This window comes from Budorcas taxicolor, chromosome 2, assembly GCF_023091745.1.
Source record: "Budorcas taxicolor isolate Tak-1 chromosome 2, Takin1.1, whole genome shotgun sequence".
Classification (NCBI taxonomy): domain Eukaryota; kingdom Metazoa; phylum Chordata; class Mammalia; order Artiodactyla; family Bovidae; genus Budorcas; species Budorcas taxicolor.
Window position 1 is genome coordinate 127,890,453 of NC_068911.1, and position 20,235 is coordinate 127,910,687.

Sequence of the window (20,235 nt, forward strand, 5' to 3'; positions counted from 1 at the left end):
CATCTCATTTGGCTCACCTCTAACTCCCTCCTCCCTCTTTTTTTCTCCATGTAACTCTGTGAACCTCTCTGGGTGTCCCTCACTGTGGAGAAACTTTGCATCTTTAACCTAGATGTTTTATCAATGGTGCTGTATAGAAGGAGAAGTTTTGAGACTATGAAAAATAAGACTGAAAACCAGAAGCAGGAGGCTTAAATCCAAACCCTGAGAACACCAGAGAGCTCCTGACTCCAGGGAACATTAATGGACAGGAGTTCATCAAATGCTTCCATACCTACACTGAAACCAAGCACCAACCAAGGGCCAACAAGTTCCAGAGCAAGGCATACCACGCAAATTCTCCAGCAACAAAGGAACACAGCCCTGAGCCCCAATTTACAGGCTTCCCAAAGTTACCCCAAAACCACTGACATCTCATAACTCATTACTGGACACTTCATTGCACTCCAGAGAGAAGAATTCCAGCTCCACCCACCAGAACACTGACACATGCTTCCCTAAAGAAGAAACCTTGACAAGCCACTGATACAACCCCACCCGCAGCAAGGAAACTCCACAATAAAGAGAACTCCACAAACTGCCAGAATACAGAAAGGACACCCCAAACTCAGCAATATAAATAAGATGAAGAGACAGAGGAATACCCAGCAGGTAAAGGAACAGGATAAAAGCCAAACCAAACAAAAGAGGAAGAGATAGGGAATCTACCTGAGAAAGAATTCCATATAATGATAGTGAAAATGATCCAAAATCTTGAAATCAAAATGGAATCACAGATAAATAGCCTGGAGACAAGGATTGAGAAGATGCAAGAAAGGCTTAACAGGGACCTAGAAGAAATAAAAAAGAGTCAGTATATAATAAGTAATGCAATAAGTGAGATCAAAAAGACTCTGAAGGCAACAAATAGTAGAATAACAGAGGCAGAAGATAGAATTAGTGAAGTAGAAGATAGAATGGTAGAAATAAATGAATCAGAGAGGAAAAAAGAAAAACAAATTAAAAGAAATGAGGACAATCTCAGAGACCTCCAGGACAGTGTTAAATGCCCCAACATTCGAATCATAGGAGTCCCAGAAGAAGAAAACAAAAAGAAAGACCATGAGAAAATACTTGAGGAGATAATAGTTGAAAACTTCCCTAAAATGGCGAAGGAAATAACCACCCAAGTCTAAGAAACCCAGAGAGTCCCAAACAGGATAAACCCAAGGCAAAACACCCCAAGACACATATTAATCAAATTAACCAAGATCAAACACAAAGAACAAATATTAAAAGCAGCAAGGGAAAAACAGCAAAAAACACACAAGGGGACTCCCATAAGGATAACAACTGATATTTCAATAGAAACGCTTCAAGCCAGGAGGGAATGGCAAGACATACTTAAAGTGATGAAAGAAAATAACCTACAGCCCAGATTACTGTATCCACCAAGTATCTTATTCAAATATGAAGGAGAAATCAAAAGCTTTACAGACAAGAAAAAGCTGAGAGAATTCAGCACGACCAAATCAGCTCTCCAACAAATGCTAAAGGATATTCTCTAGACAGGAAACACGAAAAGGGTGTATAAACTCGAACCCCAAACAATAAAGTAAATGGCAACGGGATCATACTTATCAATAAATACCTTAAACTTAAATGGGTTGAATGCCCCAACCAAAAGACAAAGACTAGCTGAATGGATACAAAAACAAGACCCGTATATATGTTGTCTACAAAAGACCCACCTCAAAACAGGGGACACATACAGACTGAAAGTGAAGGGCTGGAAAAAGATATTCCATGCAAATAAAAGCCAAAAGAAAGAGGAGTAGCAATACTCATATCAGATAAAATAGACTTTAAAACAAAGGCTGTGAAAAGAGACAAACAAAGACACAACATAATGATCAAAGGATCAATCCAAGAAGAAGATGTAGCAATTATAAATATACAAGCATCCAACATAGGAGCACCGAAATATGTAAGACAAATGCTAACAAGTATGAAAGGGGAAATTAACAATAACACAATAACAGTGGGAGACTTTAACAGTCCACTCACACCTATGGATAGATCAACTAAACAGAAAATTAACAAGGAAACACAAACTTTTAATGATACAATAGACCAGTTAGACCTAGTTGATATCTATAGGACATTTCACCCCAAAACAATGAATTTCACATTTTTTTCAAGCACACACGGAACCTTCTCCAGGATCAATCACATCCTGGGCCATAAATCTAGCCTTGGTAAATTAAAAAAAACACTGAAATCGTTCCAAGCATCTTGTCTGACCACAATGCAGTAAGAATAGATCTCAATTACAGCAGAAAAACTATTACAAATTCCAGCATATGGAGGCTGAATAACACGCTGCTGAATAACCAACAAATCACAGAAGAAATCTAAAAAGAAATCAAAATGTGCATAGAAATGAATGAAAATGAAAACACAACAACCCAAAACCTGTGGGACACTATAAAAGCAGTACTAAGGGGAAATTTCATAGAAATACAGGCATACCTCAAGAAACAAGAAAAAAAGTCAAATAAATAACCTAACTCTATACCTAAAGCAACTAAAAAAGGAAGAAATGGAGAACCCCAGGGCTAGTAGAAGGAAAGAAATCTTAAAAATTAGGGCAGAAATAAATGCAAAAGGAACAAAAGAGACCTAGCAAGAATCAACAAAGCCAAAAGCTGGTTCTTTGAAAGGATAAATAAAATTGACAAACCATTAGCCAGACTCATCAAGAAACAAGGGCGAAAAATCAATCAATAAAATTAGAAATGAAAATGGAGAGATCACAATAGACAACACAGAAATACAAAGGATCATAAGAGACTACTATCAGCAATTATATGCCAGTAAAATGGACAATGTGGAAGAAACGGAAAAATTCTTAGAAAAGTACAACTTTCCAATACTGAACCAGGAAGAAATAGAAAATCTTAACAGGCCCATCACAAGCACCAAAATTGAAACTGTAATCAGGAATATTCCAGCAAACAATAGCCCAGGTCCAGACGGCTTCACAGCTGAATTCTACCAAAAATTTAGAGAAGAGCTAACACCTATCCTACTCAAACTCTTCCAGAAAATTGCAGAGGAAGGTAAACTTCCAAACTCATTCTATGAGGCCACCATCACCCTAATACCAAAACCTGACAAAGATGCCACAAATAAAGAAAACTACAGGCCAATATGATGAACATAGATGCAAAAATCCTTAACAAAATTCTAGCAATTAGAATCCAACAACACATTAAAAAGATCATACACCATGACCAAGTGGGCTTTATCCCAGGGATGCAAGGTTCTTCAATATCCGCAAATCAATCAATGTAATACACCACATTAACAAACTGAAAAATAAAAACCATATGATTATCTCAATAGATGCAGAGAAGGTCTTTGACAAAATTCAATATCCATTTATGATAAAAACTCTTCAGAAAGCAGGAATAGAAGGAACATACCTCAACATAATAAAAGCTATATATGACAAACCCACAGCAAACATTATCCTCAATGGTGAAAAATTGAAAGCATTTCCCCTAAGGTCAGGAACAAGACAAGGGTGCCCACTTTCACCACTACTATTCAACATAGTTCTGGAAGTTTAGCCCACAGCAATAAGAGCAGAATAAGAAACAAAAGGAATCCAAATTGGAAAAGAAGAACTAAAACTCTCACTGTTTGCAGAAGACATGATTCTCTACATAGAAAACCCTAAAGACTTCACCAGAAAATCACTAGAGCTAATCACTGAATATAGTAAAATTGCAGGATATAAAATCAACACACAGAAATCCCTTGCATTCCTATACACTAATAATGAGAAAATAGAAGAGAAATTAAGGAAACAATTCCATTCACCATTGCAACAAAAAGAATAAAATACTTAGGAATATATCTACCCAAAGAAACAAAAGACCTATATATAGAAAACTAAAAAACACCGGTGAAAAAAAATCAAAGAGGACACTAATAGATGGAGAAATATACCATGTTCATGGATCAGAAGAATCAATATAGTGAAAATGAGTATACTACCCAAAGCAATTTATATATTCAATGCAATCCCTATCAAGCTACCAACGGTATTTTTCACAGAGCTAGAACAAATAATTTCAAAATTTGTATGGAAATACAAAAAACCTCGAATAGCCAAAGAATCTTGAAAAAGAAGAATGGAACTAGAGGAATCGACCTACCTGACTTCAGGCTCTACTACAAAGCCACAGTCATCAAGACAGTATGGTACTGGCACAAATACAGAAATATAGATCAATGGAACAAAATAGAAAGCCCAGTGATAAATCCACACACCAAGACGCTTACTCCTTGGAAGAAAAGTTGGACTGAGAAGAAGGCTGAGTGCCGAAGAATTGATGCTTTTGAACTGTGGTGTTGGAGAAGACTCTTGAGAGTCCCTTGGACTGCAAGCAGATCCAACCAGTCCATTCTGAAGGAGATCAGCCCTGGGATTTCTTTGGAAGGAATGATGCTGAAGCTGAAACTCCAGTACTTTGGCCACCTGATGTGAAGAGTTGACTCATTGGAAAAGATTCTGATGCTGGGAGGGATTGGGGGCAGGAGGAGAAGGGGACGACAGAGGATGAGATGGCTGGATGGCATCACTGACTCGATGGATGTGAGTCTGAGTGAACTCCGGGAGTTGGGGATGGACAGGGAGGCCTGGCATGCTGCGATTCATGGGGTCACAAAGAGTCGGACATGACTGAGCGACTGAACTGAACTGAACTGATGGAGATCTTGTCTTGGACAATGGAGGCAAGAATATACAATGGAGTAAAGACAATCTCTTTAACAAATGGTGCTGGGAAAACTGGTCAACCACTTGTAAAAGAATGAAACTAGATCACTTTCTAACAGCATACACAAAAATAAGCTCAAAATGGATTAAAGATCTAAACGTAAGACCAGAAACTATAAAACTCCTACAGGAAAACATAGGCAAAACACTCTCTGACATACATCACAGCAAGATCCTCTATGACCCCTCCCAGAATACTGGAAATAAAAGCAAAAATAAACAAATGGGACCTAATTAAAATTAAAAGCTTCTGCACAACAAAGGAAACTATTAGCAAAGTGAAAAGACAGCCTTCGGAATGGGAGAAAATAATAGCAAATGAAGCAACTGACAACTAATCTCAAAAATATACAAGCAAGTCCTGCAGCTCCATTCCAGAAAAATAGATGACCCAATCAAAAAATGGACAAAGAACTAAATAGACATTTCTCCAAAGAAGACATACAGATGGCTAACAAACACATGAAAAGATGCTCAACATCACTCATTATCAGAAAAATGCAAATCAAAACCATAGTGAGGTACCATTTCACGCCAGTCAGAATGCCTGTGATCCAAAAGTCTACAAGCAATAAATGCTGGAGAGGGTGTGGATAAAGGGGAACCCTCTTACACTCTTGGTAGGAACGCAAACTAATACAGCCACTATGGAGAACAGTGTGGAGATTCCTTAAAAAACTGGAAATAGAACTGGCTTATGACCCAGCAATCCCACTGCTGGGCATACACACCGAGGAAACCAGAATTGAAAGAGACATGTGTACCCCAATGTTCATCACAGCACTGTTTATAATAGCCAGGACATGGAAGCAACCCAGCAGATGAATGGATAAGAAAGCAGTGGTACATATACACAATGGAGTATTACTCAGCCATTAAAAAGAATACATTTGAATCAGTTCTAATGAGGTGGATGAAACTGGAACCTATTATACAGAGTGAAGTAACCCAGAAAGAAAAACACAAATACACTATATTAACACATATATATGGAATTTAGAAAGATGGTAATGATAACCCTGTATGCAAGACAGCAAAAGAGACACAGATGTATAGAACAGTCTTTGGGACTCTGTGGGAGAGGGAGAGGGTGGGATGATTTGGGATAATGGCATTGAAACATGTAAAATATCATATATGAAATGAGTCGCCAGTCCAGGTTCAATGCATGATACTGGATGCTTGGGGCTCATACACTGAGACAACCCAGAGGGTTGGTACAGGGAGGGAGGAGGGGGGGAGGTTCAGGATGGGGAACATGTGTATACCTGTGGCAGATACATGTTGATGTATGGCAAAACCAATACAATATTGTAAACTAGTTAACCTCCAATTAAAATAAATAAATTTATATTAAAAAAATGATTTCCCAGAGAAATATCAATAACCTCAGATACGCAGAAGACATCAACCTTATGGCAGAAAGCGAAGAAGAAATAAAGAGCCTCTTGATGAAAGTCAAAGTGGAGAGTATAAAAGTTGGCTTAAATCTCAACAATCAGAAAACTAAGATCATGCCATCCAGTCCCATCAGTTCATGGCAAATATATGGGGAAACAAAGGAAACACTGACAGATTTTATTTTGTGGGGCTCCAAAATCACAGCAGATGGTGATTGCAGCCATGAAATTAAAAGGCTCTTGCTCCTTGAAAGAAAAGCTATGACCAAACTAGACAGCATATTAAAAAGCAGAGACTTTACTTGGCCAACAAAGGTCTGTCTAATCAAAGCTATGGTTTTTCCAGTAGTTATGTAAGCATATGAGTTTTGGACTATAAAGAAAGCTGAGTGCCAAAGAATTGATGCTTTTGAACTATGGTGTTGGAGAAGACTCTTGAGAGTCCCTTGGACTGCAAGGAGAGCAAACCAGTAAATCCTAAAGGAAATCAGTCCTGAATATTCATTGGAAGGACTGATGCTGAAGCTGAAATTCCAATACTTTGGCCACCTGGTGCGAGGAACCAACTCATTGGAAAAGACCCTGGTTCTGGGAAAGATTAAAGGCAGGAGAAGGGGATGACAGAGGATGAGATGATTAGATGGCATCACCGACATAATAGACATGAGTTTCAGTAGGCTCCAGAAGTTGGTGATGGACAGGGATGCCTGGCATGCTACAGTCCATGGGTTGACAAAGAGTCAGATACAACTGAGCAACTGAACTACTGTTCAGAGAGTTCATTAATTACTGGTATAGTGTTTATATTAATTTAATAAAATAGAATATTGGCTGAAATAAACTATAAAAATACATTCTCATTATCTCAATCTGTTTGTGTTTGTGCATATAAGAACATTTGTACAAAATATTTGCATACCATGGAGGCAGAAGGCAAAATAGTTGATTTACATTGTTTTGTTGCTTCATGCCAGAAAATAGTAACTACAAAAATATTTGCACAAAATATATGCTGTTATGTATATGTGCTGTTTGGGTGAAATTTAAACTTTGTCCATGAATTTCAGGAATAATAATTAAAATCTAAACAACTACAACTTTAAAAGGAGAAATTCTCCCAAGAAAACTGATATAAATATGCCTATCAATCTGCAGTGTGATGTGTTTCTAATGTTTCACACAGTCTTATTAAAAACTGTGTGAGTACATAATATAATTTAGAAGGGTTTTCTTTCATATGCTTGTCATCTCCAAAGGAGTTAATATTTGTTCTGGAGATCAGTGAGTGCTAGAGATAAAATTAAAGCAAATGCATACATCACCTTTTTCATCTAAGCAATCCTGTTAAGCATCATTGACTGAAGGCCAGTGTATATGTCAGGATGTGAGGAATAAAATAAGAAAATAAAAATTCTGAAAAAAAATAGTCTTGAAATTTAATCTCCTGTTTTCTAAATTGTATTTTATTTACTAATTTGCTATTCCACATAACTATGTATTGTTTAGCCTTCTATCAAAACTAATTTAGAAAAGTACAAATTTATTACCATGTGTTTAAGCAGTGGTTTCACCATAAAGTAGAAATGAAAAGAATTATCAATTGAGATATTACAGAGCACTGTGAAAGCGAAAGTAAAAGTGGAAATTGCTCAGTTGCATCTGACTCTTTGCTACCCCATGGACTGTACAGTCCATGGAATTCTCTGGGCCAAAATGCTGGAGTGGGTAGCCTTTCTCTTCTCCAGGGGATCTTCCCAACCCAGGGATTGAACCCAGGTCTCACACATTGCAGGTGGATTCTTTACCAACTGAGCCAAAAGGGAAGCACACATAGCACTAAATATTTGCAAATTTACTAAAGGAATATTCTAATTTCATTTCCATTTGAAATGAATTTAGGTAGTTAAAGTAGAGTCTCTGAATTATACTCTTGAATTTTTGCTTTTTGTCACAATTTATATGATAGTCAAATAGGATAGAAGTTCAGTGAAATATGTTTTTATTCTTGTTTACTAAATTTCCTACGTACTCAGTAGCCAAATTTAAAATTATATACTGTAACATTACTGTGATGAAGAAATGTTGGCTATTTGCATATCAGTTCAGTTCAGTCACTCAGTCGTGTCTGACTCTTTGCAACCCCATGAATTGCAGCACACCAGGCCTCCCTGTCCATCACGAACTCCTGGAGTTCCCTCAAACTCATGTCCATCGAGTCGGTGATGCCATCCAGCCATCTCATCCTCTGTCGTCTCCTTCTCCTCCCGCCCCCAATCCCTCCCATCATCAGAGTCTTTTCCAATGAGATAGGCTACCCACTACAGTATTCTTGCCTGGAGAATCCCCATGGACAGAGGAGCCTAACAGGCTACAGTCCAAGGGGTCACAAAGGAGACAGATATATAGGGTTCAAAAAAACACATGAAGCATATCACTTTTGTGTGGATATGGTTCTATAACATAATATAAATTCTTATTTACTTTTTTAAAAGATTTTTTCTTAATTTTATAAAAGTTAAAAAATCATGAGTTTGAAAACTTTTTTCCACCTAATCATATAGATGACACCACCCTTATGGCAGAAAGTGAAGAGGAGCTAAAAAGCCTCTTGATGAAAGTGAAAGAGGAGAGTGAAAAAGTTGGCTTAAAGCTCAACATTCAGAAAACGAACATCATGGCATCCGGTCCCATCACTTTATGGGAAATAGATGGGGAAACAGTGGAAACAGTGTCAGACTTTATTTTTTGGGGCTCCAAAATCACTGCAGATGGTGACTGCAGCCATGAAATTAAAAGACGTTTACTCCTTGGAAGAAAAGTTATGACCAACCTAGATAGTATATTCAAAAGCAGAGACATTACTTTGCCGACTAAGGTCCGTCTAGTCAAGGCTATGGTTTTTCCAGTGGTCATGTATAGATGTGAGAGTTGGACTGTGAAGAGGCTGAGCACCGAAGAATTGATGCTTTTGAAGTGTGGTGTTGGTGAAGACTCTTGAGAGTCCCTTGGACTGCAAGGAGATCCAACCAGTCCATTCTGAAGGAGATCAGCCCTGGGTGTTCTTTGGAAGGACTGATGCTAAAGCTGAAACTCCAGTACTTTGGCCACCTCATGCGAAGAGTTGACTCATTGGAAAAGATTCTGATGCTGGGAGGGATTGGGGGCAGGAGGAGAAGGGGATGACAGAGGATGAGATGGCTGGATGGCATCACGGACTTGATGGACGTGAGTCTGAGTGAATTCTGGGAGATGGTGATGAACAGGGAGGCCTGGCGTGCTGCGATCCATGGGATCGCAAAGAGTCGGACATGACTGACCGACTGAACTGAACTGAACTGGGTGAATTTACATCAGATGACCATTATATCTACTACTGCGGGCAGGAATCCCTCAGAAGAAATGGGTAGTCATCATGGTCAACAAAAGAGTCCAAAATGCAGTACTTGGATGCGATCTCAAAAACGACAGAATGATTTCTGTTCATTTCCAAGGCAAACCATTCAATATAACGGTAATCCAAGTCTATGCTCCAACCAGTAACGCTGAAGAAGCTGAAGTTGAACGGTTTTATGAAGACCTACAAGACCTTTTAGAACTAACACTCAAAATAGATGTTCTTTTCATTATAGGGGACTGGAATGCAAAAGTAGGAAGTCAGGAAACACCTGGAGTAACAGGCAAATTTGGCCTTGGAATGCAGAAGGAAGCAGGGCAAAGACTAATAGAGCTTTGCCAAGAAAATGCACTGGTCATAACAAACAACCTCTTCCAACAATACAAGAGAAGACTCTATATACATGGACATCAGCAGATGGTCAACACCGAAATCAGATTGATTATATTCTTTGCAGCCAAAGATGAAGAAGCTCTATACAGTCAACAAAAACAAGACCAGGAGCTGACTGTGCCTCAGATCATGAACTCCTTATTGCCAAATTCAGACTTAAATTAAAGAAAGTAGGGAAAATCGCTAGACCATTCAGCTATGACCTAAATCAAATCCCTTATGATTATACAGTGGAAGTGAGAAATAGATTTAAGGGCTTAGATCTGATAGATAGAGTGCCTGATAAACTATGGAATGGGTTCATGACATTGTACAGGAGAAAGAGATCAAGACCATCCCCATGGAAAAGAAATGCAAAAAAGCAAAATGGCTGTCTGGGGAGGCCTTACAAATAGCTGTGAAAAGAAGAGAAGTGAAAAGTAAAGAAGAAAAAGAAAGATATATGCATCTGAATGCAGAGTTCCAAAGAAGAGCAAGAGGAGATAAGAAAGACTTCTTCAGTGATCAATGCAAAGAAATAGAGGAAAACAAGACAATGGGAAAGACTAGAGATCTCTTCAAGAAAATTAGAGATACCAAGGGAACATTTCATGCTAAGATGGGCTCGATAAAGGACAGAAATGCTATGGACCTAACAGAAGCATAAGATATTAAGAAGAGGTGGCAAGAATACACAGAAGAACTGTGCAAAAAAGATCTTCACAACCTGGATAATCACAATGGTGTGATTACTCATCCAGAGCCAGACATCCTGGAATGTCAAGTCAAGTGGGCCTTAGGAAGCATCACTACGAACAAAGCTAGGGGAGGTGATGGAATTCCAGTAGAGCTATTTCAAATCCTGAAAGATGATGCTGTGAAAGTGTTGCACTCAAAATGCCAGCAAATTTGGAAAACTCAGCAATGGCCCCAGGACTGGGAAAGTTCAGTTTTCATTCCAATCCCAAAGAAAGGCAATGCCAAAGAATGCTCAAACTACTGCACAATTGCACTCATCTCACATGCTAGTAAAGTAATGCTCAAAATTCTCCAAGCCAGGCTTCAGAAATATGTGATCTGTGAACTTCCTGTTGTTCAAGCTGGTTTTAGAAAAGGCAGAGGAACCAGAGATCAAATTGCCACATCCACTGGATCATGGAAAAAGCAAGAGAGTTCCAGGAAAACATCTATTTATGCTTTATTGACTATGCCAAAGCCTTTGACTGTGTGGATCACAATAAACTGTGGAAAATTATGAGAGAACTGGGAATATCAGACCACTTGACCTGCCTCTTGAGAAATCTGTATGCAGGTCAGGAAGCAAGAGTTAGAACTGGACATGGAACTATAGACTGGTTCAGAATAGGAAAAGGAGTATGTCAAGGCTGTATATTGTCACCCTGCTTATTTAACTTCTATGCATAGTACATCATGAGAAATGCTGGACTGGAAGAAACACAAGCTGGAATCAAGACTGCCGGGAGAAATATCAATAACCTCATATATGCAGATGACACCACCTTTATGGCATAAAGTGAAGAGGAACTCAAAAGCCTCTTGATGAAAGTGAAAGAGGAGAGTGAAAAAGTTGGCTTAAAGCTCAACATTCAGAAAATGAACATATGGGCATCTGGTCCCATCACTTCATGGGAAATAGATGGGGAAACAGTGGAAACAGTGTCAGACTTTATTTTGGGGGGCTCCAAAATCACTGCAGATGGTGACTGTAGCTATGAAATTAAAAGACGCTTACTCCTTGGAAGAAAAGTTATAATCAATCTAGAGAGCATATTCAAAAGCAGAAACATTACTTTGCCGACTAAGTTCCATCTAGTCAAGGCTATGGTTTTTCCTGTGGTCATGTATGCATGTGAGAGTTGGACTGTGAAGAAGGCTGAGCGCCAAAGAATTGATGCTTTTGAAGTGTGGTATTGGAAAAGACTCTTGAGAGTCCTTTGGACTGCAAGGAGATCCAACCAGTCCATTCTGAAGGAGATCAACCCTGGGATTTCTTTGGAAGGACTGATGCTAAAGCTGAAACTCCATTACTTTGGCCACCTCATGAGAAGGGTTGACTCATTGGAAAAGACTCCGATGCTGGGAAGGATTGGGGGCAGGAGGAGAAGGGGACGGACGTCAGAGGATGAGATGGCTGTATGGCATCACTGACTCGATGGATGTGAGTCTGAGTGAACTCTGGGAGTTGGATTTGACAGGGAGGCCTGGTGTGCTGCGTTTCATGGGGTCGTAAAGAGTCGGACACGACTGAGCAACTGAACTGAACTGAAATTTCAGAAATATGCATGCATGTGTTCTAAGTGGCTTTAGTCACTTCCAAGTCTTTGTTGCCCTATGGATTATAGCTCACTAGGCTCCACTGTCCTTGGGATTCTATAGGAAAGAGTACTACAGTAGGTTGCTATGCCCTCCTCCCAGAGATCTTCCTGATGCAGGGTCATATGCACATCTCTTACTTCTCCTGCATTGGCAGGTGAGTTCCTTACCACTAATACATCTGGGAAGCCCAAAGTCACATATGCAGGGAGTCTATAAAGGCTGAGAACCAATCACTTAAGTAAACTAGCATGAATATTAAAAACTAAAATTATGTACTCAACTCTAACTATAATAAATAGCTAAGGAATAAGCATGAAGATATAAAGTATAGCATCAAAACACAAAGTGGGGGAGAGGTGAGTAAAAAAAAAAATTGTGGATCATTGAAAATGTGTTTGAACTGAAATGACCACCAGTTTAAAACAAGTCGACATAATTATGAGGCAACATATATAAAACTCATGGTAACCACATATCAAAAAATTGCAATAGATACACAGAAACTAATAACAAAAGAACACAAGCATACTACTAAACAATATCATCAACCCACAATGGAAGAAACAAAAAGAAGAAATTAATGCAGAAGAACTAGAAAAACAAACTGGAAAACAAGTAATGTTAATGAACTAAATGCTCCAGTCAAAAGATAAAACATGAGTAACTGGATGAAAATATAAGACTCATCTATAATGCTCCCTGAGGGCTTCCCAACTGGCTCAGTGATAAATAATCTGCTTGCAATGCAGGAGATGGAGGTTCAATTCCTAGGTCAGGAAGATCCCTGATAAAAGGAAATGGCATTCCACTCCAGTATTATTGCCTTGGAAATCCCACGGACAGAGGAGTCTGGTGGGCTACAGTCCATGGGGTCACAAAAGAGTCAGACACAAACAAGAAAACAAAACAAATATGCTACCTATAAGAGAGTCACTTCAAATCCACAGACATACACAGACTGAAAGTGAGAGGATAAGAAAAAAAATATTGCACACAAACATAAATGACAAAGTGGGCAATAACATTAATATCAGACAAAATAGACATTAGAACAAAGGTTATAACAAAGGAAGGCACCATATAATGATAATAAAAGAACAGGATACACATCTGTCGATGTATATGTAACCAATCCATGAGCACTTAAATATCTATACATAGATATATCGATATATATAGTATTAATAGATAAAGGGATAAGTTGGCAATGATAGTAGGGCAGTCAAAGAGAAATAAAATAGAGACTTAAAAAAAAAAAAAGATCAATGACATTAAGAGTTGTTTATTTGAAAAGATAAACAAAACTGATAAATCTTCAACCATGCCCACCAAGAAGAAAAGAGAGGGGACCCAAAAACAAAATAAGAAATGAATAGGTTGAACTTAAAAAAATCTCCAGCAACAGAAGTCCTAGAAAGAACATCTTCACAGGGGAAACTATCAAACATAAAGATAATACCTATTCTTCTCAAACTATTCCAAGAAATTGAAGAGGAGGAAAAAAATCACAAATTCATTCTACAAGGTTACCTTTACCCAGACACCAAAATCAAAGGCATTACAGAAAATGAAAGTTACAGGGTTATACCACTAATGAATATAGTTGAAAAAATTAAGAAAACACTAGTAAACCAAATTCTGGACTTCCCAGGTGGAAGAATGATAGAGCATCTGCCTTCCAACACAGAAGATGTAAGAGACATAGGTTTGATCCCTGGAGTAGTAAATGACAACCTACAGTATTCTTGCCTGGAGAATCCCAGGGACAGAGAAGCCCAGTGGCTACTGTCCATGGGACTGCAAACAACTGGACATGACTGAGTGACTGAGCAGAGCAGAACAGAGCAGAGCAGAGCACATGATCCAAATACAACAATATATAAAAAGGATCATACAACATAATCAAGTTGGAACTATTCCAGGGATGCAAGTTCAACACTAGCAAATCAATTAATGTGATATACCACATTAACAAGAGAAAAGGTATAAATTATACAATCCTCTCAATAGAAGTTGAAAAAAACATGTGTCAAAATTCAACATCAGTACATAAAAAACACTTTAATTAAAGTGAATATACGTGTAACATATCTTAACAAGATAAAGAATATTTATGACAAATGAACAGCTAATATCATACTCAATGGTCAAATACTAAAAGCCTTTCCTCTAAATTTAGGAACAAGACAAGATACTCAGAAGGGTCATCACTTCTATTTGACATAGTATTGTAAGTCCTAGCCACAGAAATCAGACAAGAAAAAGAAAGAAAAGGCATCCTACTTAGAAAGGAAGCAGTGAAACTGTCATTATTTGCAGTTGACATAATATTATATATAGAAATCCTAACATCTCCACAATATAATACAGCTTTACATATTAAGAACATTAACCATGTTCAAATAGGTTAAATTAAAAATTATCAGTTATAAAGTAATTGTAACTTAGAATAGTGTAAGAGAAGAAAATTCAAAGTTAAATTACACCTAGGTCCCAACTTAAAAATTGGAGAGATCACATTGGCCCACTTGGGAAAAGTGTCTATAACTAATTCTTTTTACTTATTTGACACATTTATCAAATGAGTAAGGTGGACTAGACATTCACTAATTCTGCTATTAGAACCCTGTCTCTCTCATAAGGTCCATGTTTATGTAGGAGCCCAGGACACTGAGAACGGGACAAGTGCTCTTCATTTCAAAACTTTGACTTTTATATTGTATCCATGCTTAAATACTACTCCGACATTCATTTAATACTCAGAATCTAACAATTTGAAAGGAAGGATAGAGTCCATGATTTATCTCTTCTTGTGGAAAACTAACATCATGGCATCCGGTCCCATCACATCATGGAAAATAGATGAGGAAACAGTGGAAACAGTGTCAGACTATTTTGGGGGGCTCCAAAATTACTGCAGATGGTGATTGCAGCCATGAAATTAAGACACTTACTCCTTGGAAGAAAAGTTATGACCAAACTAGATAGTATATTCAAAAGCAGAGATATTACTTTGCCAACAAAGGTCCATCTAGTCAAGACTATTGTTTTTCCAGTAGTCATGTATGGATGTGAGAGTTGGACTGGGAAGAAAGCTGAGCGCCAAAGAATTGATGGTTTTGAACTGTGGTGTTGGAGAAGACTCTTGAGAGTCCCTTGGACTGCAAGCAGATCCAACCAGTCCATTCTAAAGGAGATCAGTCCTGGGATTTCTTTGGAAGGAATGATGCTAAAGCTGAAACTCCAGTACTTTGGCCACCTCATATGAAGAGTTGACTCATTGGAAAACACCCTGATGCTGGGAGGAATTGGGGGCAGGAGGAGAAGGGGATGACAGAGGATGAGATGGCTGGATGGCATCACTGACTCAATGGAAGTGAGTTTGAGTGAACTCCAGGAGATGGTGATGGACAGGGAGGTGTGGTGTGCTGCGATTCATGGGGTCAGACATGACTGAGCAACTGAACTGAACTGAACTGAATTGTTGTTGGTCATTTGCTAAGTCCTGTCCAATTCTTGTGATCCCATGAACTGCAGCATGCCAGGCTTCCTTGTCTTTCATCATCTTCTGGTGTTGGCTCAAACTCATGCTCACTGAGTCGGTGATGCCATTCAACCATCTAACCCTCTGTTGACCCCTCTCCTGTTGCCCTGAACTTTTTCCAGCATCAGAGTCTTTTCCAATGAGTCAGCATCAGGTGGCCAACATATTGGAGCTTAAGTATCAGTCCTTCCAATGAAAATTCAGGGTTGATCTCCTTTAAAATTGACTGTTTTGATCTCCTTGCTGTCCAAGGGACTTGCAAGAGTCTTCAGCACTAGGGTTCAAAAGCAGTATTTCTTTGGTGCTCAGCCTTCTCTATGGTCCAAATCTCACATCCAAACATGACTACTGGAAAAACCATAGCTTTGACTATACAGACCTTTGTCAGCAAAGTGCTGTCTCTGGTTTTTAATACACTGTCTAGTTTGGTCATAGCTTTTCTTCCAAGGAGAGTCTTAATTTGTGGCTACAGTCACCATCTGCAGTGATTTTGAAGCCCAAGAAAATTAAATCTGTCACTGTTTCCACGTTTTCCCCATCTATTTGCCATGAAGTGGTGGGACCAGATGCCATGATCTTTGTTTCTGAATGTTGAATTTTAAGTCAGCTTTTTCACTCTCCTCGTTCACCTTCATCAAGAGGCTCTTTAGTTCCTCTTCACTTTCTGCCATTAAAGTGATATCATCTGCGTGTATGACATTGTTGATATTTCTCTCAACAATCTTGACTCCAGCTTGCAAGTCATCCAACCCAACACTTAACATGATGTACTCTGCATATATGTTAAATAATCAGGGTGAAAATATACAGCCGTGATGTACTCCTTTCCCAATTTGAACCAGTCCAATATTCCATGTCCACTTATCTTTTTGCCTAATTCAGCATTACTCACACAAAGACTGTAGTTTCATTTTTGTATTCCTTTTTTTAAGCTCTATATTCCTCCTAAAATGCCTTCTTCCAATATCAACATGTATTCATCTACAACATCCTTTAAAAACAGGTTAAGAATGTTGACTTAGAAAGATTTGTTATCCTATATTATTGTGAATAATTCATAGAAACTGTATATTATTTACAATTTTTAAAACTATATGCAAACACCATTCTAATTTATCTGCACTAGAGAAAAATCACTACATTTCAATGGGCAGCCAATGATGACAATGTATCCTAATAAGAACACTGAAATGTTGTAGCAATATAAAGGTTTCATTGTATCCATGGACTTCCCTGGTGGCTCAGATGGTAAAGTGTCTGTCTACAATGCGGGAGACCCAGGTTTGATCCCTGGGTAGGGAGACACCCTGGAGAAGGAAATGGCAATCCGCTCCAGTACTATTGTCTGGAAAATCCCATGGACAGAGGAGCCTGGTACACTACAGTCCATGGGGTCGCAAAGAGTTGGACACGACTGTGCGACTAATCACACATAGTATAATTATAGTTCCTTTAGACACTCCAGTGTGTCATAATTAGATATTATTGACTAAATTTGCCATTTATAATTTGAGTTAGGCATTAATGCAATCACCAATTTTCAGTTCAGTTCAGTTCAGTTGCTCAGTCGTGTCCGACTCTTTGCGACCCTATGAACTGCAGCACGCCAGGCCTTCCTGTTCATCACCATCTCCCTGAGTTCACTCAGACTCACATCCATCGAGTCCGTGATGCCATCTAGCCATCTCATCCTCTGTCGTCCCCTTCCCCTCCTGCCCCCAATCTCTCCCAGCATCACAGTCTTTTCCAGTGAGTCAACTCTTTGCATGAGGTGGCCAAAGTACCGGAGTTTCAGCCTCAGCATCATTCCTTCCAAAGAAATCCCAGGGTTGATCTCCTTCAGAATGGACTGGTTGGATCTCCTTGCAGTCCAAGGGACTCTCAACAGTCTTCTCCAACACCACACTTCAAAAGCATCAATTCTTCGGCGCTCAGCCTTCTTCACAGTCCAACTCTCACATCCATACATGACCACTGGAAAAACCATAGCCTTGACTACACGGACCTTAGTCGGCAAAGTAATGGCTCTGCTTTTGAATATACTATCTAGGTTGGTCATAACTTTTCTTCCAAGGAGTAAACGTCTTTTAATTTCATGGCTGCAGTCACCATCTGCAGTGATTTTGGAGCCCCCTAAAATAAAGTCTGACACTGTTTCCACTGTTTCCCCATCTATTTGCCATGAACTAATGGGACCAGATGCCATGATGTTCGTTTTCTGAATGTTGAGATTTAAGCCAACTTTTTCACTCTCCTCTTTCACTTCCATCAAGAGGCTCTTTAGCTTCTCTTCACTTTCTGCCATAAGGGTGGTGTCATCTGAATATCTGAGGTTATTGATATTTCTCCAGGCAATCTTGATTCCAGTTTGTGTTTCTTTCAGTCCAGCGTTTCTCATGATGTACTCTGCATATAAGTTAAATAAGCAGGGTGACAATATACAGCCTCGACATACTCCTTTTCCCATTTGGAACCAGTCTGTTGTTCCATGTCCAGGTCTAACTGTTGCTTCCTGACCTGCATGCTATTGATTTCCTCTATTTCTTTGCATTGATCGCTGAAGAAGGCTTTCTTATCTCTTCTTCTATTCTTTGGAACTCTGCATCAGATGCTTATATCTTTCCTTTTCTCCTTTGCTTTTCACTTCTCTTCTTTTCACAGCTATTTGTAAGGCCTCCCCAGACAGCCATTTTGCTTTTGTGCATTTCTTTTCCATGGGGATGGTCTTGATCTCTTTCTCCTGTACAATGTCACGAACCTCATTCCATAGTTCATCAGGCACTCTATCTATCAGATCTAGGCCCTTAAATCTATTTCTCATTTCCACTGTATAAGCATAAGGGATTTGATTTAGGTCATACCTAAATGGTCTAGTGGTTTTCCCTATTTCTTTTCAATTTAAGTCTGAATTTGGCAATGATAAGTTCATGATCTGAGGCACAGTCAGCTCCTGATCTTGTTTTTGCTGACTGTATAGAGCTTCTCCATCTTTGGCTACAAAGAATATAATCAATCTGATTTTGGTGTTGACCATCTGGTGATGTCTATGTGTAGAGTCTTCTCTTGTGTTGTTGGAAGAGGGTGTTTGCTATGACCAGTGCATTTTCTTGGCAAAACTCTATTAGTCTTTGCCCTGCTTCCTTCTGCATTCCAAGGCCAAATTTGCCTGTTACTCCAGGTGTTTCTTGACTTCCTACTTTCGTATTCTAGTCCTCTATAATGAAAAGGACATCTTTTTTGGGTGTTAGTTCTAAAAGGTCTTGTAGGTTTTCATAGAACCGTTCAACTTCTGCTTCTTCAGCATTACTGGTTGGGGCATAGACTTGGGTTACGGTGATATTGTATGGCTTGCCTTGGAAATGAACAGAGATCATTCTGTCATTTTTGAGATTGCATCCAAGTACTGCATTCTGGACTCTTTTGTTGACCATGATGGCTACTCCATTTCTTCTGAGGGATTCCTGCCCACAGTAGTAGATATAATGGTCATCTGAGTTAAATTCACCCATTCCAGTCCATTTTAGTTCACTGATTCCTAGAATGTTGATGTTCACTCTTGCCATCTCCTGGTTGACCGCTTCCAATTTGCCTTGATTCATGGACCTGACATTCCAGGTTCCTATGCAATATTGCTCTTTACAGCATCAGACTTTGTTTCTATCACCAGTGACATCCACAGCTGGGTATTGTTTTTGCTTTGGCTCCATCCCATCATTCTTTCTGGAGTTATTTCTCCACTGATCTCCAGTAGCATATTGGACACCTACTGACCTGGGGAGTTCCTCATTCAGTATCCTATTATTTTGCCTTTTCATACTGTTCATGGGATTCTCAAGTCAAGAATACTGAAGTGGTTTGCCATTACCTTCTCCAGTGAACCACATTGTGTCAGACCTCTCCACCATGACCCGCCCATCTTGGGTTGCCCCGTGGGCATGGCTTGGTTTCATTGAGTTAGACAAGGCTGTGGTCCTAGTGTGATTAGATTGACTAGTTTTGTGTGAGTGTGGTTTCAGTGTGTCTGCCCTCTGATGCCCTCTTGCAACACCTACCATCTTACTTGGCTTTCTCTTACCTTGGGCTTGGGGTATCTCCACAGCTGCTCCAGCAAGGCGCAGCTGCTGCTCCTTACCTTGGACAAAGGGTATCTCCTCACTGCCTCCCTTCCTGACCTTCAATGTGGGATAGCTCTTCTAGGCCCTCCTGCGCCAGCGCACCCACCGCTCCTTAGAAGTGGGTTGATCTTCCTGGCCGCTTGCCCCTGGCCTCAGGGGTGGGGTGGCTCCTCCCGGCTACTGCCCCTGGCCTCGGACGTGGGGTGGCTCCTCTCAGCCCCCGACCCTGGCCTTGTACGCGGGGT